The following is a 17,500-nucleotide window of genomic DNA, read 5'->3' as shown; positions in this document are numbered from 1 at the left end:
AAAACCAACAAATCAATGACTTATATTCTATGACTTATCTTCAACTCCATATCAGAGGTATTTCAAGCTGCAGCTTCTGCTTACGGCCATACCAGCCTGGATGCGCCCGATCTCGTCTGATCTCGGAAGCTAAGCAGGGTCAGGCCTGGTTAGTACTTGGATGGGAGACCGCCTGGGAATACCAGGTGCTGTAAGCTTTTTCAACCAGCAGAGAACGGTCTCGCTTAATCTAGCCACACATATTTCAACGTGGTAACAGCGACAGCTCACGTCCTAAAGTGTTTTGCACATGGTTAAGGCACTTTAACTCCAACAAATAAAACCAACAAATCAATGACTTATATTCTATGACTTATCTTCAACTCCATATAAGAGGTATTTCAAGCTGCAGCTTCTGCTTACGGCCATACCAGCCTGGATGCGCCCGATCTCGTCTGATCTCGGAAGCTAAGCAGGGTCGGGCCTTGTTAGTACTTGGATGGGAGACCGCCTGGGAATACCAGGTGCTGTAAGCTTTTTCAACCAGCAGAGAGCGCTCACGCTTAATCTACCCACACATATTTCAACGTGGTAACAGCGACAGCTCACGTCCTGAAGTGTTTTGCACATGGTTAAGGCACTTTAACTCCAACAAATAAAACCAACAAATCAATGACTTATATTCTATGACTTATCTTCAACTCCATATAAGAAGTATTTCAAGCTGCAGCTTCAGCTTACGGCCATACCAGCCTGGATGCGCCCGATCTTGTCTGATCTCGGAAGCTAAGCAGGGTCGGGCCTGGTTAGTACTTGGATGGGAGACCGCCTGGGAATACCAGGTGCTGTAAGCTTTTTCAACCAGCAGAGAGCGCTCTCGCTTAATCTACCCACACATATTTCAACGTGGTAAGAGCGACAGCTCACGTCCTAAAGTGTTTTGCACATGGTTAAGGCACCTTAACTCCAACAAATAAAACCAACAAATCAATGACTTATATTCTATGACTTATCTTCAACTCCATATCAGAGGTATTTCAAGCTGCAGCTTCTGCTTAAGGCCATACCAGCCTGGATGTGTCCGATCTCGTCTGATCTCGGAAGCTAAGCAGGGTCGGGCCTGGTTAGTACTTGGATGGGAGACCGCCTGGGAATACCAGGTGCTGTAAGCTTTTTCAACCAGCAGAGAGCGCTCTCGCTTAATCTACCCACACATATTTCAACGTGGTAACAGCGACAGCTCACGTCCTAAAGTGTTTTGCACATGGTAAAGGCACTTTAACTCCAACAAATAAGTGCTTCTAAATTATTATCACCAACAAATCAATGACTTATATTATATGACTTATCTTCAACTCCATATAAGAGGTATTTCAAGCTGCAGCTTCAGCTTACGGCCATATCAGCCTGGATGCGCCCGATCTCGTCTGATCTCGGAAGCTAAGCAGGGTCGGGCCTGGTTAGTACTTGGATGGGAGACCGCCTGGGAATACCAGGTGCTGTAAGCTTTTTCAACCAGCAGAGAGCGCTCTCACTTAATCTACCCACACATATTTCAACGTGGTAAGAGCGACAGCTCACGTCCTAAAGTGTTTTGCACATGGTTAAGGCACTTTAACTCCAACAAATAAAACCAACAAATCAATGACTTATATTCTATGACTTATCTTCAACTCCATATCAGAGGTATTTCAAGCTGCAGCTTCTGCTTACGGTCATACCAGCCTGGATGCGCCCGATCTCGTCTGATCTCTGAAGCTAAGCAGGGTCGGGCCTGGTTAGTACTTGGATGGTAGACCGCCTGGGAATACCAGGTGCTGTAAGCTTTTTCAACCAGCAGAGAGCGCTCTCGCTTAATCTGCCCACACATATTTCAATGTGGTAACAGCGACAGCTCACGTCCTAAAGTGTTTTGCACATGGTTAAGGCACTTTAACTCCAACAAATAAAACCAACAAATCAATGACTTATATTCTATGACTTATCTTCAACTCCATATAAGAGGTATTTCAAGCTGCAGCTTCTGCTTACGGCCATACCAGCCTGGATGAGCCCGATCTCGTCTGATCTCGGAAGCTAAGCAGGGTCGGGCCTGGTTAGTACTTGGATGGGAGACCGCCTGGGAATACCAGGTGCTGTAAGCTTTTCAACCAGCAGAGAGCGCTCTCGCTTAATCTACCCACACATATTTCAACGTGGTAAGAGCGACAGCTCACGTCCTAAAGTGTTTTGCACATGGTTAAGGCACTTTAACTCCAACAAATAAAACCAACAAATCAATGACTTATATTCTATGACTTATCTTCAACTCCATATCAGAGGTATTTCAAGCTGCAGCTTCTGCTTACGGCCATACCAGCCTGGATGGGCCCGATCTCGTCTGATCTCGGAAGCTAAGCAGGGTCGGGCCTGGTTAGTACTTGGATGGGAGACCGCCTGGGAATACCAGGTGCTGTAAGCATTTTCAACCAGCAGAGAGCGCTCTCGCTTAATCTACCCACACATATTTCAACGTGGTAACAGCGACAGCTCACGTCCAAAAGTGTTTTTCACATTGTTAAGGCACTTTAACTCCAACAAATAAGCGCTTCTAAATTATTATCACCAACAAATCAATGACTTATATTATATGACTTATCTTCAACTCCATATAAGAGGTATTTCAAGCTTCAGCTTCAGCTTACGGCCATACCAGCCTGGATGCGCCCAATCTCGTCTGATCTCGGAAGCTAAGCAGGGTCGGGCCTGGTTAGTACTTGGATGGGAGACCGCCTGGGAATACCAAGTGCTGTAAGCTTTTTCAACCAGCAGAGAGCGCTCTCGCTTAATCTACCCACACATATTTCAACGTGGTAACAGCGACAGCTCACGTCCTAAAGTGTTTTGCACATGGTTAAGGCACTTTAACTCCAACAAATAAAACCAACAAATCAATGACTTATATTCTATGACTTATCTTCAACTCCATATCAGAGGTATTTCAAGCTGCAGCTTCTGCTTACGGCCATACCAGCCTGGATGCGCCCGATCTCGTCTGATCTCGGAAGCTAAGCAGGGTCAGGCCTGGTTAGTACTTGGATGGGAGACCGCCTGGGAATACCAGGTGCTGTAAGCTTTTTCAACCAGCAGAGAACGGTCTCGCTTAATCTAGCCACACATATTTCAACGTGGTAACAGCGACAGCTCACGTCCTAAAGTGTTTTGCACATGGTTAAGGCACTTTAACTCCAACAAATAAAACCAACAAATCAATGACTTATATTCTATGACTTATCTTCAACTCCATATAAGAGGTATTTCAAGCTGCAGCTTCTGCTTACGGCCATACCAGCCTGGATGCGCCCGATCTCGTCTGATCTCGCAAGCTAAGCAGGGTGGGGCCTTGTTAGTACTTGGATGGGAGACCGCCTGGGAATACCAGGTGCTGTAAACTTTTTCAACCAGCAGAGAGCGCTCACGCTTAATCTACCCACACATATTTCGACGTGGTAACAGCGACAGCTCACGTCCTGAAGTGTTTTGCACATGGTTAAGGCACTTTAACTCCAACAAATAAAACCAACAAATCAATGACTTATATTCTATGACTTATCTTCAACTCCATATCAGAGGTATTTCAAGCTGCAGCTTCTGCTTAAGGCCATACCAGCCTGGATGTGTCCGATCTCGTCTGATCTCGGAAGCTAAGCAGGGTCGGGCCTGGTTAGTACTTGGATGGGAGACCGCCTGGGAATACCAGGTGCTGTAAGCTTTTTCAACCAGCAGAGAGCGCTCTCGCTTAATCTACCCACACATATTTCAACGTGGTAACAGCGACAGCTCACGTCCTAAAGTGTTTTGCACATGGTAAAGGCACTTTAACTCCAACAAATAAGTGCTTCTAAATTATTATCACCAACAAATCAATGACTTATATTATATGACTTATCTTCAACTCCATATAAGAGGTATTTCAAGCTGCAGCTTCAGCTTACGGCCATATCAGCCTGGATGCGCCCGATCTCGTCTGATCTCGGAAGCTAAGCAGGGTCGGGCCTGGTTAGTACTTGGATGGGAGACCGCCTGGGAATACCAGGTGCTGTAAGCTTTTTCAACCAGCAGAGAGCGCTCTCACTTAATCTACCCACACATATTTCAACGTGGTAAGAGCGACAGCTCACGTCCTAAAGTGTTTTGCACATGGTTAAGGCACTTTAACTCCAACAAATAAAACCAACAAATCAATGACTTATATTCTATGACTTATCTTCAACTCCATATCAGAGGTATTTCAAGCTGCAGCTTCTGCTTACGGTCATACCAGCCTGGATGCGCCCGATCTCGTCTGATCTCTGAAGCTAAGCAGGGTCGGGCCTGGTTAGTACTTGGATGGTAGACCGCCTGGGAATACCAGGTGCTGTAAGCTTTTTCAACCAGCAGAGAGCGCTCTCGCTTAATCTGCCCACACATATTTCAATGTGGTAACAGCGACAGCTCACGTCCTAAAGTGTTTTGCACATGGTTAAGGCACTTTAACTCCAACAAATAAAACCAACAAATCAATGACTTATATTCTATGACTTATCTTCAACTCCATATAAGAGGTATTTCAAGCTGCAGCTTCTGCTTACGGCCATACCAGCCTGGATGAGCCCGATCTCGTCTGATCTCGGAAGCTAAGCAGGGTCGGGCCTGGTTAGTACTTGGATGGGAGACCGCCTGGGAATACCAGGTGCTGTAAGCTTTTTCAACCAGCAGAGAGCGCTCTCGCTTAATCTACCCACACATATTTCAACGTGGTAAGAGCGACAGCTCACGTCCTAAAGTGTTTTGCACATGGTTAAGGCACTTTAACTCCAACAAATAAAACCAACAAATCAATGACTTATATTCTATGACTTATCTTCAACTCCATATCAGAGGTATTTCAAGCTGCAGCTTCTGCTTACGGCCATACCAGCCTGGATGGGCCCGATCTCGTCTGATCTCTGAAGCTAAGCAGGGTCTGGCCTGGTTAGTACTTGGATGGTAGACCGCCTGGGAATACCAGGTGCTGTAAGCTTTTTCAACCAGCAGAGAGCGCTCTCGCTTAATCTGCCCACACATATTTCAATGTGGTAACAGCGACAGCTCACGTCCTAAAGTGTTTTGCACATGGTTAAGGCACTTTAACTCCAACAAATAAAACCAACAAATTAATGACTTATATTCTATGACTTATCTTCAACTCCATATAAGAGGTATTTCAAGCTGCAGCTTCTGCTTACGGCCATACCAGCCTGGATGAGCCCAATCTCGTCTGATCTCGGAAGCTAAGCAGGGTCGGGCCTGGTTAGTACTTGGATGGGAGACCGCCTGGGAATACCAGGTGCTGTAAGCATTTTCAACCAGCAGAGAGCGCTCTCGCTTAATCTACCCACACATATTTCAACGTGGTAACAGCGACAGCTCACGTCCAAAAGTGTTTTTCACATGGTTAAGGCACTTTAACTCCAACAAATAAGCGCTTCTAAATTATTATCACCAACAAATCAATGACTTATATTATATGACTTATCTTCAACTCCATATAAGAGGTATTTCAAGCTGCAGCTTCAGCTTACGGCCATACCAGCCTGGATGCGCCCAATCTCGTCTGATCTCGGAAGCTAAGCAGGGTCGGGCCTGGTTAGTACTTGGATGGGAGACCGCCTGGGAATACCAAGTGCTGTAAGCTTTTTCAACCAGCAGAGAGCGCTCTCGCTTAATCTACCCACACATATTTCAACGTGGTAACAGCGACAGCTCACGTCCTAAAGTGTTTTGCACATGGTTAAGGCACTTTAACTCCAACAAATAAAACCAACAAATCAATGACTTATATTCTATGACTTATCTTCAACTCCATATCAGAGGTATTTCAAGCTGCAGCTTCTGCTTACGGCCATACCAGCCTGGATGCGCCCGATCTCGTCTGATCTCGGAAGCTAAGCAGGGTCAGGCCTGGTTAGTACTTGGATGGGAGACCGCCTGGGAATACCAGGTGCTGTAAGCTTTTTCAACCAGCAGAGAACGGTCTCGCTTAATCTAGCCACACATATTTCAACGTGGTAACAGCGACAGCTCACGTCCTAAAGTGTTTTGCACATGGTTAAGGCACTTTAACTCCAACAAATAAAACCAACAAATCAATGACTTATATTCTATGACTTATCTTCAACTCCATATAAGAGGTATTTCAAGCTGCAGCTTCTGCTTACGGCCATACCAGCCTGGATGCGCCCGATCTCGTCTGATCTCGGAAGCTAAGCAGGGTCGGGCCTTGTTAGTACTTGGATGGGAGACCGCCTGGGAATACCAGGTGCTGTAAGCTTTTTCAACCAGCAGAGAGCGCTCACGCTTAATCTACCCACACATATTTCAACGTGGTAACAGCGACAGCTCACGTCCTGAAGTGTTTTGCACATGGTTAAGGCACTTTAACTCCAACAAATAAAACCAACAAATCAGTGACTTATATTCTATGACTTATCTTCAACTCCATATAAGAAGTATTTCAAGCTGCAGCTTCAGCTTACGGCCATACCAGCCTGGATGCGCCCGATCTTGTCTGATCTCGGAAGCTAAGCAGGGTCGGGCCTGGTTAGTACTTGGATGGGAGACCGCCTGGGAATACCAGGTGCTGTAAGCTTTTTCAACCAGCAGAGAGCGCTCTCGCTTAATCTACCCACACATATTTCAACGTGGTAAGAGCGACAGCTCACGTCCTAAAGTGTTTTGCACATGGTTAAGGCACCTTAACTCCAACAAATAAAACCAACAAATCAATGACTTATATTCTATGACTTATCTTCAACTCCATATCAGAGGTATTTCAAGCTGCAGCTTCTGCTTAAGGCCATACCAGCCTGGATGTGTCCGATCTCGTCTGATCTCGGAAGCTAAGCAGGGTCGGGCCTGGTTAGTACTTGGATGGGAGACCGCCTGGGAATACCAGGTGCTGTAAGCTTTTTCAACCAGCAGAGAGCGCTCTCGCTTAATCTACCCACACATATTTCAACGTGGTAACAGCGACAGCTCACGTCCTAAAGTGTTTTGCACATGGTAAAGGCACTTTAACTCCAACAAATAAGTGCTTCTAAATTATTATCACCAACAAATCAATGACTTATATCATATGACTTATCTTCAACTCCATATAAGAGGTATTTCAAGCTGCAGCTTCAGCTTACGGCCATATCAGCCTGGATGCGCCCGATCTCGTCTGATCTCGGAAGCTAAGCAGGGTCGGGCCTGGTTAGTACTTGGATGGGAGACCGCCTGGGAATACCAGGTGCTGTAAGCTTTTTCAACCAGCAGAGAGCGCTCTCACTTAATCTACCCACACATATTTCAACGTGGTAAGAGCGACAGCTCACGTCCTAAAGTGTTTTGCACATGGTTAAGGCACTTTAACTCCAACAAATAAAACCAACAAATCAATGACTTATATTCTATGACTTATCTTCAACTCCATATCAGAGGTATTTCAAGCTGCAGCTTCTGCTTACGGTCATACCAGCCTGGATGCGCCCGATCTCGTCTGATCTCTGAAGCTAAGCAGGGTCGGGCCTGGTTAGTACTTGGATGGTAGACCGCCTGGGAATACCAGGTGCTGTAAGCTTTTTCAACCAGCAGAGAGCGCTCTCGCTTAATCTGCCCACACATATTTCAATGTGGTAACAGCGACAGCTCACGTCCTAAAGTGTTTTGCACATGGTTAAGGCACTTTAACTCCAACAAATAAGCGCTTCTAAATTATTATCACCAACAAATCAATGACTTATATTATATGACTTATCTTCAACTCCATATAAGAGGTATTTCAAGCTGCAGCTTCAGCTTACGGCCATACCAGCCTGGATGCGCCCAATCTCGTCTGATCTCGGAAGCTAAGCAGGGTCGGGCCTGGTTAGTACTTGGATGGGAGACCGCCTGGGAATACCAAGTGCTGTAAGCTTTTTCAACCAGCAGAGAGCGCTCTCGCTTAATCTACCCACACATATTTCAACGTGGTAACAGCGACAGCTCACGTCCTAAAGTGTTTTGCACATGGTTAAGGCACTTTAACTCCAACAAATAAAACCAACAAATCAATGACTTATATTCTATGACTTATCTTCAACTCCATATCAGAGGTATTTCAAGCTGCAGCTTCTGCTTACGGCCATACCAGCCTGGATGCGCCCGATCTCGTCTGATCTCGGAAGCTAAGCAGGGTCAGGCCTGGTTAGTACTTGGATGGGAGACCGCCTGGGAATACCAGGTGCTGTAAGCTTTTTCAACCAGCAGAGAACGGTCTCGCTTAATCTAGCCACACATATTTCAACGTGGTAACAGCGACAGCTCACGTCCTAAAGTGTTTTGCACATGGTTAAGGCACTTTAACTCCAACAAATAAGCGCTTCTAAATTATTATCACCAACAAATCAATGACTTGTATTATATACTTATCTTCAACTCCATATAATAAGTATTTCAAGCTGCAGCTTCAGCTTACGGCCATACCAGCCTGGATGTCCCCGATCTCGTCTGATCTCGGAAGCTAAGCAGGGTCGGGCCTGGTTAGTACTTGGATGGGAGACCGCCTGGGAATACCAGGTGCTGTAAGCTTTTTCAACCAGCAGAGAGCGCTCTCGCTTAATCTACCCACACATATTTCAACGTGGTAACAGCGACAGCTCACGTCCTAAAGTGTTTTGCACATGGTTAAGGCACTTTAACTCCAACAAATAAAACCAACAAATCAATGACTTATATTCTATGACTTATCTTCAACTCCATATAAGAGGTATTTCAAGCTGCAGCTTCTGCTTACGGCCATACCAGCCTGGATGCGCCCGATCTCATCTGATCTCGGAAGCTAAGCAGGGTCGGGCCTTGTTAGTACTTGGATGGGAGACCGCCTGGGAATACCAAGTGCTGTAAGCTTTTTCAACCAGCAGAGAGTGCTCACGCTTAATCTACCCACACATATTTCAACGTGGTAACAGCGACAGCTCACGTCCTAAAGTGTTTTGCACATGGTTAAGGCACTTTAACTCCAACAAATAAAACCAACAAATCAATGACTTATATTCTATGACTTATCTTCAACTCCATATAAGAGGTATTTCAAGCAGCAGCTTCTGCTTACGGCCATACCAGCCTGGATGCGCCCAATCTAGTCTGATCTCGGAAGCTAAGCAGGGTCGGGCCTGGTTAGTACTTGGATGGGAGACCGCCTGGGAATACCAGGTGCTGTAAGCTTTTTCAACCAGCAGAGAGCGCTCTCGCTTAATCTACCCACACATATTTCAACGTGGTAAGAGCGACAGCTCACGTCCTAAAGTGTTTTGCACATGGTTAAGGCACTTTAACTCCAACAAATAAAACCAACAAATCAATGACTTATATTCTATGACTTATCTTCAACTCCATATCAGAGGTATTTCAAGCTGCAACTTCTGCTTACGGCCATACCAGCCTGGATGCGCCCGATCTCGTCTGATCTCGGAAGCTAAGCAGGGTCGGGCCTGGTTAGTACTTGGATGGGAGACCGCCTGGGAATACCAGATGCTGTAAGCTTTTTCAACCAGCAGAGAACGGTCTCGCTTAATCTAGCCACACATATTTCAACGTGGTAACAGCGACAGCTCATGTCCTAAAGTGTTTTGCACATGGTTAAGGCACTTTAACTCCAACAAATAAAACCAACAAATCAATGACTTATATTATATGACTTATCTTCAACTCCATATAAGAGGTATTTCAAGCTGCAACTTCAGCTTACGGCCATACCAGCCTGGATGCGCCCGATCTCGTCTGAACTCGGAAGCTAAGCAGGGTCGGGCCTGGTTAGTACTTGGATGGGAGACCGCCTGGGAATAACAGGTGCTGTAAGCTTTTTCAACCAGCAGAGAGCGCTCTCGCTTAATCTACCCACACATATTTCAACGTGGTAAGAGCGAAAGCTCACGTCCTAAAGTGTTTTGCACATGGTTAAGGCACTTTAACTCCAACAAATAAAACCAACAAATCAATGACTTATATTCTATGACTTATCTTCAACTCCATATCAGAGGTATTTCAAGCTGCAACTTCTGCTTACGGCCATACCAGCCTGGATGCGCCCGATCTCGTCTGATCTCGGAAGCTAAGCAGGGTCGGGCCTGGTTAGTACTTGGATGGGAGACCGCCTGGGAATACCAGATGCTGTAAGCTTTTTCAACCAGCAGAGAACGGTCTCGCTTAATCTAGCCACACATATTTCAACGTGGTAACAGCGACAGCTCACGTCCTAAAGTGTTTTGCACATGGTTAAGGCACTTTAACTCCAACAAATAAAACCAACAAATCTATAACTTATATTCTATGACTTATCTTCAACTCCATACAAGAGGTATTTCAAGCTGCAGCTTCTGCTTACGGCCATACCAGCCTGGATGCGCCCGATCTCGTCTGATCTCGGAAGCTAAGCAGGGTCGGGCCTGGTTAGTACTTGGATGGGAGACCGCCTGGGAATACCAGGTGCTGTAAGCTTTTTCAACCTGCAGAGAACGCTCTCGCTTAATCTACCCACATATATTTCAACGTGGTAACAGCGAAAGCTCACGTCCTAAAGTGTTTTGCACATGGTTAAGGCACTTTAACTCCAACAAATAAGCGCTTCTAAATTATTATCACCAACAAATCAATTAATTATATTATATGACTTATCTTCAACTCCATATAAGAGGTATTTCAAGCTGCAGCTTCTCCTAACGGCCATACCAGCCTGGATGCGCCCGATCTCGTCTAATCTCGGAAGCTAAGCAGGGTCGGGCCTGGTTAGTACTTGGATGGGAGACCGCCTGGGAATACCAGGTGCTGTAAGCTTTTTCAACCAGCAGAGAGCGCTCTCGCTTAATCTACCCACACATATTTCAACGTGGTAACAGCGACAGCTCACGTCCTAAAGTGTTTTGCACATGGTTAAGGCACTTTAACTCCAACAAATAAGCGCTTCTAAATTATTATCACCAACAAATCAATGACTTGTATTATATACTTATCTTCAACTCCATATAAGAAGTATTTCAAGCTGCAGCTTCTGCTTACGGCCATACCAGCCTGGATGCGCCCGATCTCGTCTGATCTCGGAAGCTAAGCAGGGTCGGGCCTGGTTAGTACTTGGATGGGAGACCGCCTGGGAATACCAGGTGCTGTAAGCTTTTTCAACCAGCAGAGAACGGTCTCGCTTAATCTAGCCACACATATTTCAACGTGGTAACAGCGACAGCTCACGTCCTAAAGTGTTTTGCACATGGTTAAGGCACTTTAACTCCAACAAATAAAACCAACAAATCAATGACTTATATTCTATGACTTATCTTCAACTCCATATAAGAGGTATTTCAAGCTGCAGCTTCTGCTTACGGCCATACCAGCCTGGATGCGCCCGATCTCGTCTGATCTCGGAAGCTAAGCAGGGTCGGGCCTTGTTAGTACTTGGATGGGAGACCGCCTGGGAATACCAGGTGCTGTAAGCTTTTTAAACCAGCAGAGAGCGCTCTCGCTTAATCTACCCACACATATTTCAACGTGGTAACAGCGACAGCTCACGTCCTAGAGTGTTTTGCACATGGTTAAGGCACTTTAACTCCAACAAATAAGTGCTTCTAAATTATTATCACCAACAAATCAATGACTTATATTATATGACTTATCTTCAACTCCATATAAGAGGTATTTCAAGCTGCAGCTTCAGCTTCAGCTTACGGCCATACAAGCCTGGATGCGCCCGATCTCGTCTGATCTCGGAAGCTAAGCAGGGTCGGGCGTGGTTAGTACTTGGATGGGAGACCGCCTGGGAATACCAGGTGCTGTAAGCTTTTTCAACCAGCAGAGAGCGCTCTCGCTTAATCTACCCACACATATTTCAACGTGGTAATAGCGACAGCTCACGTCCTAAAGTGTTTTGCACATGGTTAAGGCACTTTAACTCCAACAAATAAGCGCTTCTAAATTATTATCACCAACAAATCAATGACTTGTATTAAATACTTATCTTCAACTCCATATCAGAGGTATTTCAAGCTGCAACTTCTGCTTACGGCCATACCAGCCTGGATGCGCCCGATCTCGTCTGATCTCGGAAGCTAAGCAGGGTCGGGCCTGGTTAGTACTTGGATGGGAGACCGCCTGGGAATAACAGGTGCTGTAAGCTTTTTCAACCAGCAGAGAACGGTCTCGCTTAATCTAGCCACACATATTTCAACGTGGTAACAGCGACAGCTCACGTCCTAAAGTGTTTTGCACATGGTTAAGGCACTTTAACTCCAACAAATAAAACCAACAAATCAATGACTTATATTATATGACTTATCTTCAACTCCATATAAGAGGTATTTCAAGCTGCAACTACAGCTTACGGCCATACCAGCCTGGATGCGCCCGATCTCGTCTGAACTCGGAAGCTAAGCAGGGTCGGGCCTGGTTAGTACTTGGATGGGAGACCGCCTGGGAATAACAGGTGCTGTAAGCTTTTTCAACCAGCAGAGAGCGCTCTCGCTTAATCTACCCACACATATTTCAACGTGGTAACAGCGACAGCTCACGTCCTAAAGTGTTTTGCACATGGTTAAGGCACTTTAACTCCAACAAATAAAACCAACAAATCTATAACTTATATTCTATGACTTATCTTCAACTCCATACAAGAGGTATTTCAAGCTGCAGCTTCTGCTTACATCCATACCAGCCTGGATGCGCCCGATCTCGTCTGATCTCGGAAGCTAAGCAGGGTCGGGCCTGGTTAGTACTTGGATGGGAGACCGCCTGGGAATACCAGGTGCTGTAAGCTTTTTCAACCAGCAGAGAGCGCTCTCGCTTAATCTACCCACACATATTTCAACGTGGTAACAGCGAAAGCTCACGTCCTAAAGTGTTTTGCACATGGTTAAGGCACTTTAACTCCAACAAATAAGCGCTTCTAAATTATTATCACCAACAAATCAATGAATTATATTCTATGACTTATCTTCAACTCCATACAAGAGGTATTTCAAGCTGCAGCTTCTGCTTACGGCCATACCAGCCTGGATGCGCCCGATCTCGTCTGATCTCGGAAGCTAAGCAGGGTCGGGCCTGGTTAGTACTTGGATGGGAGACCGCCTGGGAATACCAGGTGCTGTAAGCTTTTTCAACCAGCAGAGAACGGTCTCGCTTAATCTAGCCACACATATTTCAACGTGGTAACAGCGACAGCTCAGGTCCTAAAGTGTTTTGCACATGGTTAAGGCACTTTAACTCCAACAAATAAAACCAACAAATCAATTACTTATATTCTATGACTTATCTTCAACTCCATATAAGAGGTATTTCAAGCTGCAGCTTCTGCTTACGGCCATACCAGCCTGGATGCGCCCGATCTCGTCTGATCTCGGAAGCTAAGCAGGGTCGGGCCTGGTTAGTACTTGGATGGGAGACCGCCTGGGAATACCAGGTGCTGTAAGCTTTTTCAACCAGCAGAGAGCGCTCTTGCTTAATCTACCCACACATATTTCAACGTGGTAACAGCGACAGCTCACGTCCTAAAGTGTTTTGCACATGGTTAAGGCACTTTAACTCCAACAAATAAGCGCTTCTAAATTATTATCACCAACAAATCAATGACTTGTATTATATACTTATCTTCAACTCCATATAAGAAGTATTTCAAGCTGCAGCTTCAGCTTACGGCCATACCAGCCTGGATGCGCCCGATGTCGTCTGATCTCGGAAGCTAAGCAGGGTCGGGCCTGGTTAGTACTTGGATGGGAGACCGCCTGGGAATACCAGGTGCTGTAAGCTTTTTCAACCAGCAGAGAACGGTCTCGCTTAATCTAGCCACACATATTTCAACGTGGTAACAGCGACAGCTCACGTCCTAAAGTGTTTTGCACATGGTTAAGGCACTTTAACTCCAACAAATAAAACCAACAAATCAATGACTTATATTATATGACTTATCTTCAACTCCATATAAGAGGTATTTCAAGCTGCAACTTCAGTTTACGGCCATACCAGCCTGGATGCGCCCGATCTCGTCTGATCTCGGAAGCTAAGCAGGGTCGGGCCTGGTTAGTACTTGGATGGGAGACCGCCTGGGAATACCAGGTGCTGTAAGCTTTTTCAACCAGCAGAGAGCGCTCTCGCTTAATCTACCCACACATATTTCAACGTGGTAAGAGCGACAGCTCACGTCCTAAAGTGTTTTGCACATGGTTAAGGCACTTTAACTGCAACAAATAAAACCAACAAATCAATGACTTATATTCTATGACTTATCTTCAACTCCATATCAGAGGTATTTCAAGCTGCAACTTCTGCTTACGGCCATACCAGCCTGGATGCGCCCGATCTCGTCTGATCTCGGAAGCTAAGCAGGGTCGGGCCTGGTTAGTACTTGGATGGGAGACCGCCTGGGAATACCAGGTGCTGTAAGCTTTTTCAACCAGCAGAGAGCGCTCTCGCTTAATCTACCCACACATATTTCAACGTGGTAATAGCGACAGCTCACGTCCTAAAGTGTTTTGCACATGGTTAAGGCACTTTAACTCCAACAAATAAGCGCTTCTAAATTATTATCACCAACAAATCAATGACTTGTATTAAATACTTATCTTCAACTCCATATCAGAGGTATTTCAAGCTGCAACTTCTGCTTACGGCCATACCAGCCTGGATGCGCCCGATCTCGTCTGATCTCGGAAGCTAAGCAGGGTCGGGCCTGGTTAGTACTTGGATGGGAGACCGCCTGGGAATAACAGGTGCTGTAAGCTTTTTCAACCAGCAGAGAACGGTCTCGCTTAATCTAGCCACACATATTTCAACGTGGTAACAGCGACAGCTCACGTCCTAAAGTGTTTTGCACATGGTTAAGGCACTTTAACTCCAACAAATAAAACCAACAAATCAATGACTTATATTATATGACTTATCTTCAACTCCATATAAGAGGTATTTCAAGCTGCAACTACAGCTTACGGCCATACCAGCCTGGATGCGCCCGATCTCGTCTGAACTCGGAAGCTAAGCAGGGTCGGGCCTGGTTAGTACTTGGATGGGAGACCGCCTGGGAATAACAGGTGCTGTAAGCTTTTTCAACCAGCAGAGAGCGCTCTCGCTTAATCTACCCACACATATTTCAACGTGGTAACAGCGACAGCTCACGTCCTAAAGTGTTTTGCACATGGTTAAGGCACTTTAACTCCAACAAATAAAACCAACAAATCTATAACTTATATTCTATGACTTATCTTCAACTCCATACAAGAGGTATTTCAAGCTGCAGCTTCTGCTTACGGCCATACCAGCCTGGATGCGCCCGATCTCGTCTGATCTCGGAAGCTAAGCAGGGTCGGGCCTGGTTAGTACTTGGATGGGAGACCGCCTGGGAATACCAGGTGCTGTAAGCTTTTTCAACCAGCAGAGAGCGCTCTCGCTTAATCTACCCACACATATTTCAACGTGGTAACAGCGAAAGCTCACGTCCTAAAGTGTTTTGCACATGGTTAAGGCACTTTAACTCCAACAAATAAGCGCTTCTAAATTATTATCACCAACAAATCAATGAATTATATTCTATGACTTATCTTCAACTCCATACAAGAGGTATTTCAAGCTGCAGCTTCTGCTTACGGCCATACCAGCCTGGATGCGCCCGATCTCGTCTGATCTCGGAAGCTAAGCAGGGTCGGGCCTGGTTAGTACTTGGATGGGAGACCGCCTGGGAATACCAGGTGCTGTAAGCTTTTTCAACCAGCAGAGAACGGTCTCGCTTAATCTAGCCACACATATTTCAACGTGGTAACAGCGACAGCTCACGTCCTAAAGTGTTTTGCACATGGTTAAGGCACTTTAACTCCAACAAATAAAACCAACAAATCAATGACTTATATTCTATGACTTATCTTCAACTTCATATAAGAGGTATTTCAAGCAGGAGCTTCTGCTTACGGCCATACCAGCCTGGATGCGCCCGATCTCGTCTGATCTCGGAAGCTAAGCAGGGTCGGGCCTGGTTAGTACTTGGATGGGAGACCGCCTGGGAATACCAGGTGCTGTAAGCTTTTTCAACCAGCAGAGAGCGCTCTCGCTTAATCTACCCACACATATTTCAACGTGGTAATAGCGACAGCTCACGTCCTAAAGTGTTTTGCACATGGTTAAGGCACTTTAACTCCAACAAATAAGCGCTTCTAAATTATTATCACCAACAAATCAATGACTTGTATTAAATACTTATCTTCAACTCCATATCAGAGGTATTTCAAGCTGCAACTTCTGCTTACGGCCATACCAGCCTGGATGCGCCCGATCTCGTCTGATCTCGGAAGCTAAGCAGGGTCGGGCCTGGTTAGTACTTGGATGGGAGACCGCCTGGGAATAACAGGTGCTGTAAGCTTTTTCAACCAGCAGAGAACGGTCTCGCTTAATCTAGCCACACATATTTCAACGTGGTAACAGCGACAGCTCACGTCCTAAAGTGTTTTGCACATGGTTAAGGCACTTTAACTCCAACAAATAAAACCAACAAATCAATGACTTATATTATATGACTTATCTTCAACTCCATATAAGAGGTATTTCAAGCTGCAACTACAGCTTACGGCCATACGAGCCTGGATGCGCCCGATCTCGTCTGAACTCGGAAGCTAATCAGGGTCGGGCCTGGTTAGTACTTGGATGGGAGACCGCCTGGGAATAACAGGTGCTGTAAGCTTTTTCAACCAGCAGAGAGCGTTCTCGCTTAATCTACCCACACATATTTCAACGTGGTAACAGCGACAGCTCACGTCCTAAAGTGTTTTGCACATGGTTAAGGCACTTTAACTCCAACAAATAAAACCAACAAATCTATAACTTATATTCTATGACTTATCTTCAACTCCATACAAGAGGTATTTCAAGCTGCAGCTTCTGCTTACGGCCATACCAGCCTGGATGCGCCCGATCTCGTCTGATCTCGGAAGCTAAGCAGGGTCGGGCCTGGTTAGTACTTGGATGGGAGACCGCCTGGGAATACCAGGTGCTGTAAGCTTTTTCAACCAGCAGAGAGCGCTCTCGCTTAATCTACCCACACATATTTCAACGTGGTAACAGCGAAAGCTCACGTCCTAAAGTGTTTTGCACATGGTTAAGGCACTTTAACTCCAACAAATAAGCGCTTCTAAATTATTATCACCAACAAATCAATGAATTATATTCTATGACTTATCTTCAACTCCATACAAGAGGTATTTCAAGCTGCAGCTTCTGCTTACGGCCATACCAGCCTGGATGCGCCCGATCTCGTCTGATCTCGGAAGCTAAGCAGGGTCGGGCCTGGTTAGTACTTGGATGGGAGACCGCCTGGGAATACCAGGTGCTGTAAGCTTTTTCAACCAGCAGAGAACGGTCTCGCTTAATCTAGCCACACATATTTCAACGTGGTAACAGCGACAGCTCACGTCCTAAAGTGTTTTGCACATGGTTAAGGCACTTTAACTCCAACAAATAAAACCAACAAATCAATGACTTA

General features: G+C 45.6%; 53 non-coding genes and 1 pseudogene across 53 annotated transcripts; all 54 read left to right on the top strand.

Annotated features, from left to right (window-relative positions):
• The first annotated feature begins 78 nt into the window (after window positions 1–78).
• Window positions 79–197, top strand: LOC133434339 (5S ribosomal RNA). Its single transcript, XR_009778485.1, has one exon. It is a non-coding gene; the product is annotated as a 5S ribosomal RNA (ribosomal RNA).
• A 199-nt stretch (window positions 198–396) lies between these two features.
• LOC133434405 (5S ribosomal RNA) lies at window positions 397–515 on the top strand. The gene has a single exon (XR_009778548.1). It is a non-coding gene; the product is annotated as a 5S ribosomal RNA (ribosomal RNA).
• Window positions 516–714: 199 nt separating this feature from the next.
• On the top strand, window positions 715–833 carry LOC133434319 (5S ribosomal RNA). Its single transcript, XR_009778466.1, has one exon. It is a non-coding gene; the product is annotated as a 5S ribosomal RNA (ribosomal RNA).
• A 199-nt stretch (window positions 834–1,032) lies between these two features.
• LOC133434514 (5S ribosomal RNA) lies at window positions 1,033–1,151 on the top strand. Its single transcript, XR_009778652.1, has one exon. It is a non-coding gene; the product is annotated as a 5S ribosomal RNA (ribosomal RNA).
• A 217-nt stretch (window positions 1,152–1,368) lies between these two features.
• On the top strand, window positions 1,369–1,487 carry LOC133434275 (5S ribosomal RNA). The gene has a single exon (XR_009778425.1). It is a non-coding gene; the product is annotated as a 5S ribosomal RNA (ribosomal RNA).
• A 199-nt stretch (window positions 1,488–1,686) lies between these two features.
• Window positions 1,687–1,805, top strand: LOC133434459 (5S ribosomal RNA). The gene has a single exon (XR_009778599.1). It is a non-coding gene; the product is annotated as a 5S ribosomal RNA (ribosomal RNA).
• A 199-nt stretch (window positions 1,806–2,004) lies between these two features.
• Window positions 2,005–2,123, top strand: LOC133434329 (5S ribosomal RNA). The gene has a single exon (XR_009778476.1). It is a non-coding gene; the product is annotated as a 5S ribosomal RNA (ribosomal RNA).
• A 198-nt stretch (window positions 2,124–2,321) lies between these two features.
• Window positions 2,322–2,440, top strand: LOC133434409 (5S ribosomal RNA). Its single transcript, XR_009778552.1, has one exon. It is a non-coding gene; the product is annotated as a 5S ribosomal RNA (ribosomal RNA).
• A 217-nt stretch (window positions 2,441–2,657) lies between these two features.
• LOC133434491 (5S ribosomal RNA) lies at window positions 2,658–2,776 on the top strand. The gene has a single exon (XR_009778630.1). It is a non-coding gene; the product is annotated as a 5S ribosomal RNA (ribosomal RNA).
• A 199-nt stretch (window positions 2,777–2,975) lies between these two features.
• On the top strand, window positions 2,976–3,094 carry LOC133434338 (5S ribosomal RNA). Its single transcript, XR_009778484.1, has one exon. It is a non-coding gene; the product is annotated as a 5S ribosomal RNA (ribosomal RNA).
• Window positions 3,095–3,293: 199 nt separating this feature from the next.
• On the top strand, window positions 3,294–3,412 carry LOC133434529 (5S ribosomal RNA). The gene has a single exon (XR_009778667.1). It is a non-coding gene; the product is annotated as a 5S ribosomal RNA (ribosomal RNA).
• Window positions 3,413–3,611: 199 nt separating this feature from the next.
• Window positions 3,612–3,730, top strand: LOC133434513 (5S ribosomal RNA). The gene has a single exon (XR_009778651.1). It is a non-coding gene; the product is annotated as a 5S ribosomal RNA (ribosomal RNA).
• Window positions 3,731–3,947: 217 nt separating this feature from the next.
• Window positions 3,948–4,066, top strand: LOC133434273 (5S ribosomal RNA). The gene has a single exon (XR_009778423.1). It is a non-coding gene; the product is annotated as a 5S ribosomal RNA (ribosomal RNA).
• A 199-nt stretch (window positions 4,067–4,265) lies between these two features.
• Window positions 4,266–4,384, top strand: LOC133434458 (5S ribosomal RNA). The gene has a single exon (XR_009778598.1). It is a non-coding gene; the product is annotated as a 5S ribosomal RNA (ribosomal RNA).
• Window positions 4,385–4,583: 199 nt separating this feature from the next.
• On the top strand, window positions 4,584–4,702 carry LOC133434328 (5S ribosomal RNA). The gene has a single exon (XR_009778475.1). It is a non-coding gene; the product is annotated as a 5S ribosomal RNA (ribosomal RNA).
• A 199-nt stretch (window positions 4,703–4,901) lies between these two features.
• LOC133434534 (5S ribosomal RNA) lies at window positions 4,902–5,020 on the top strand (annotated as a pseudogene).
• A 199-nt stretch (window positions 5,021–5,219) lies between these two features.
• On the top strand, window positions 5,220–5,338 carry LOC133434504 (5S ribosomal RNA). The gene has a single exon (XR_009778642.1). It is a non-coding gene; the product is annotated as a 5S ribosomal RNA (ribosomal RNA).
• Window positions 5,339–5,555: 217 nt separating this feature from the next.
• On the top strand, window positions 5,556–5,674 carry LOC133434490 (5S ribosomal RNA). The gene has a single exon (XR_009778629.1). It is a non-coding gene; the product is annotated as a 5S ribosomal RNA (ribosomal RNA).
• A 199-nt stretch (window positions 5,675–5,873) lies between these two features.
• LOC133434337 (5S ribosomal RNA) lies at window positions 5,874–5,992 on the top strand. The gene has a single exon (XR_009778483.1). It is a non-coding gene; the product is annotated as a 5S ribosomal RNA (ribosomal RNA).
• Window positions 5,993–6,191: 199 nt separating this feature from the next.
• LOC133434403 (5S ribosomal RNA) lies at window positions 6,192–6,310 on the top strand. The gene has a single exon (XR_009778547.1). It is a non-coding gene; the product is annotated as a 5S ribosomal RNA (ribosomal RNA).
• Window positions 6,311–6,509: 199 nt separating this feature from the next.
• LOC133434318 (5S ribosomal RNA) lies at window positions 6,510–6,628 on the top strand. Its single transcript, XR_009778465.1, has one exon. It is a non-coding gene; the product is annotated as a 5S ribosomal RNA (ribosomal RNA).
• A 199-nt stretch (window positions 6,629–6,827) lies between these two features.
• LOC133434512 (5S ribosomal RNA) lies at window positions 6,828–6,946 on the top strand. Its single transcript, XR_009778650.1, has one exon. It is a non-coding gene; the product is annotated as a 5S ribosomal RNA (ribosomal RNA).
• Window positions 6,947–7,163: 217 nt separating this feature from the next.
• Window positions 7,164–7,282, top strand: LOC133434272 (5S ribosomal RNA). The gene has a single exon (XR_009778422.1). It is a non-coding gene; the product is annotated as a 5S ribosomal RNA (ribosomal RNA).
• A 199-nt stretch (window positions 7,283–7,481) lies between these two features.
• LOC133434457 (5S ribosomal RNA) lies at window positions 7,482–7,600 on the top strand. The gene has a single exon (XR_009778597.1). It is a non-coding gene; the product is annotated as a 5S ribosomal RNA (ribosomal RNA).
• A 217-nt stretch (window positions 7,601–7,817) lies between these two features.
• Window positions 7,818–7,936, top strand: LOC133434489 (5S ribosomal RNA). Its single transcript, XR_009778628.1, has one exon. It is a non-coding gene; the product is annotated as a 5S ribosomal RNA (ribosomal RNA).
• A 199-nt stretch (window positions 7,937–8,135) lies between these two features.
• Window positions 8,136–8,254, top strand: LOC133434335 (5S ribosomal RNA). Its single transcript, XR_009778482.1, has one exon. It is a non-coding gene; the product is annotated as a 5S ribosomal RNA (ribosomal RNA).
• Window positions 8,255–8,470: 216 nt separating this feature from the next.
• LOC133434293 (5S ribosomal RNA) lies at window positions 8,471–8,589 on the top strand. The gene has a single exon (XR_009778442.1). It is a non-coding gene; the product is annotated as a 5S ribosomal RNA (ribosomal RNA).
• Window positions 8,590–8,788: 199 nt separating this feature from the next.
• Window positions 8,789–8,907, top strand: LOC133434452 (5S ribosomal RNA). Its single transcript, XR_009778592.1, has one exon. It is a non-coding gene; the product is annotated as a 5S ribosomal RNA (ribosomal RNA).
• Window positions 8,908–9,106: 199 nt separating this feature from the next.
• Window positions 9,107–9,225, top strand: LOC133434502 (5S ribosomal RNA). The gene has a single exon (XR_009778640.1). It is a non-coding gene; the product is annotated as a 5S ribosomal RNA (ribosomal RNA).
• A 199-nt stretch (window positions 9,226–9,424) lies between these two features.
• On the top strand, window positions 9,425–9,543 carry LOC133434364 (5S ribosomal RNA). The gene has a single exon (XR_009778509.1). It is a non-coding gene; the product is annotated as a 5S ribosomal RNA (ribosomal RNA).
• Window positions 9,544–9,742: 199 nt separating this feature from the next.
• On the top strand, window positions 9,743–9,861 carry LOC133434246 (5S ribosomal RNA). Its single transcript, XR_009778397.1, has one exon. It is a non-coding gene; the product is annotated as a 5S ribosomal RNA (ribosomal RNA).
• A 199-nt stretch (window positions 9,862–10,060) lies between these two features.
• LOC133434363 (5S ribosomal RNA) lies at window positions 10,061–10,179 on the top strand. The gene has a single exon (XR_009778508.1). It is a non-coding gene; the product is annotated as a 5S ribosomal RNA (ribosomal RNA).
• Window positions 10,180–10,378: 199 nt separating this feature from the next.
• LOC133434558 (5S ribosomal RNA) lies at window positions 10,379–10,497 on the top strand. Its single transcript, XR_009778686.1, has one exon. It is a non-coding gene; the product is annotated as a 5S ribosomal RNA (ribosomal RNA).
• Window positions 10,498–10,714: 217 nt separating this feature from the next.
• On the top strand, window positions 10,715–10,833 carry LOC133434517 (5S ribosomal RNA). The gene has a single exon (XR_009778655.1). It is a non-coding gene; the product is annotated as a 5S ribosomal RNA (ribosomal RNA).
• A 216-nt stretch (window positions 10,834–11,049) lies between these two features.
• Window positions 11,050–11,168, top strand: LOC133434557 (5S ribosomal RNA). The gene has a single exon (XR_009778685.1). It is a non-coding gene; the product is annotated as a 5S ribosomal RNA (ribosomal RNA).
• Window positions 11,169–11,367: 199 nt separating this feature from the next.
• On the top strand, window positions 11,368–11,486 carry LOC133434401 (5S ribosomal RNA). Its single transcript, XR_009778545.1, has one exon. It is a non-coding gene; the product is annotated as a 5S ribosomal RNA (ribosomal RNA).
• A 223-nt stretch (window positions 11,487–11,709) lies between these two features.
• Window positions 11,710–11,828, top strand: LOC133434511 (5S ribosomal RNA). Its single transcript, XR_009778649.1, has one exon. It is a non-coding gene; the product is annotated as a 5S ribosomal RNA (ribosomal RNA).
• Window positions 11,829–12,044: 216 nt separating this feature from the next.
• On the top strand, window positions 12,045–12,163 carry LOC133434270 (5S ribosomal RNA). Its single transcript, XR_009778420.1, has one exon. It is a non-coding gene; the product is annotated as a 5S ribosomal RNA (ribosomal RNA).
• A 199-nt stretch (window positions 12,164–12,362) lies between these two features.
• LOC133434245 (5S ribosomal RNA) lies at window positions 12,363–12,481 on the top strand. The gene has a single exon (XR_009778396.1). It is a non-coding gene; the product is annotated as a 5S ribosomal RNA (ribosomal RNA).
• A 199-nt stretch (window positions 12,482–12,680) lies between these two features.
• On the top strand, window positions 12,681–12,799 carry LOC133434343 (5S ribosomal RNA). The gene has a single exon (XR_009778489.1). It is a non-coding gene; the product is annotated as a 5S ribosomal RNA (ribosomal RNA).
• A 217-nt stretch (window positions 12,800–13,016) lies between these two features.
• Window positions 13,017–13,135, top strand: LOC133434555 (5S ribosomal RNA). The gene has a single exon (XR_009778683.1). It is a non-coding gene; the product is annotated as a 5S ribosomal RNA (ribosomal RNA).
• Window positions 13,136–13,334: 199 nt separating this feature from the next.
• LOC133434554 (5S ribosomal RNA) lies at window positions 13,335–13,453 on the top strand. The gene has a single exon (XR_009778682.1). It is a non-coding gene; the product is annotated as a 5S ribosomal RNA (ribosomal RNA).
• Window positions 13,454–13,669: 216 nt separating this feature from the next.
• On the top strand, window positions 13,670–13,788 carry LOC133434432 (5S ribosomal RNA). The gene has a single exon (XR_009778574.1). It is a non-coding gene; the product is annotated as a 5S ribosomal RNA (ribosomal RNA).
• A 199-nt stretch (window positions 13,789–13,987) lies between these two features.
• On the top strand, window positions 13,988–14,106 carry LOC133434248 (5S ribosomal RNA). Its single transcript, XR_009778399.1, has one exon. It is a non-coding gene; the product is annotated as a 5S ribosomal RNA (ribosomal RNA).
• Window positions 14,107–14,305: 199 nt separating this feature from the next.
• LOC133434553 (5S ribosomal RNA) lies at window positions 14,306–14,424 on the top strand. Its single transcript, XR_009778681.1, has one exon. It is a non-coding gene; the product is annotated as a 5S ribosomal RNA (ribosomal RNA).
• Window positions 14,425–14,640: 216 nt separating this feature from the next.
• On the top strand, window positions 14,641–14,759 carry LOC133434269 (5S ribosomal RNA). The gene has a single exon (XR_009778419.1). It is a non-coding gene; the product is annotated as a 5S ribosomal RNA (ribosomal RNA).
• A 199-nt stretch (window positions 14,760–14,958) lies between these two features.
• On the top strand, window positions 14,959–15,077 carry LOC133434244 (5S ribosomal RNA). The gene has a single exon (XR_009778395.1). It is a non-coding gene; the product is annotated as a 5S ribosomal RNA (ribosomal RNA).
• Window positions 15,078–15,276: 199 nt separating this feature from the next.
• LOC133434552 (5S ribosomal RNA) lies at window positions 15,277–15,395 on the top strand. Its single transcript, XR_009778680.1, has one exon. It is a non-coding gene; the product is annotated as a 5S ribosomal RNA (ribosomal RNA).
• A 217-nt stretch (window positions 15,396–15,612) lies between these two features.
• Window positions 15,613–15,731, top strand: LOC133434551 (5S ribosomal RNA). Its single transcript, XR_009778679.1, has one exon. It is a non-coding gene; the product is annotated as a 5S ribosomal RNA (ribosomal RNA).
• Window positions 15,732–15,930: 199 nt separating this feature from the next.
• On the top strand, window positions 15,931–16,049 carry LOC133434550 (5S ribosomal RNA). The gene has a single exon (XR_009778678.1). It is a non-coding gene; the product is annotated as a 5S ribosomal RNA (ribosomal RNA).
• Window positions 16,050–16,265: 216 nt separating this feature from the next.
• On the top strand, window positions 16,266–16,384 carry LOC133434268 (5S ribosomal RNA). The gene has a single exon (XR_009778418.1). It is a non-coding gene; the product is annotated as a 5S ribosomal RNA (ribosomal RNA).
• Window positions 16,385–16,583: 199 nt separating this feature from the next.
• Window positions 16,584–16,702, top strand: LOC133434488 (5S ribosomal RNA). The gene has a single exon (XR_009778627.1). It is a non-coding gene; the product is annotated as a 5S ribosomal RNA (ribosomal RNA).
• Window positions 16,703–16,901: 199 nt separating this feature from the next.
• Window positions 16,902–17,020, top strand: LOC133434549 (5S ribosomal RNA). Its single transcript, XR_009778677.1, has one exon. It is a non-coding gene; the product is annotated as a 5S ribosomal RNA (ribosomal RNA).
• A 217-nt stretch (window positions 17,021–17,237) lies between these two features.
• On the top strand, window positions 17,238–17,356 carry LOC133434548 (5S ribosomal RNA). The gene has a single exon (XR_009778676.1). It is a non-coding gene; the product is annotated as a 5S ribosomal RNA (ribosomal RNA).
• Window positions 17,357–17,500: the final 144 nt, after the last annotated feature.

Source organism: Cololabis saira, unplaced genomic scaffold, assembly GCF_033807715.1.
Source record: "Cololabis saira isolate AMF1-May2022 unplaced genomic scaffold, fColSai1.1 scf046, whole genome shotgun sequence".
Classification (NCBI taxonomy): Eukaryota; Metazoa; Chordata; class Actinopteri; order Beloniformes; family Belonidae; genus Cololabis; species Cololabis saira.
This window is presented reverse-complemented; position numbering and strand designations above follow the sequence as displayed.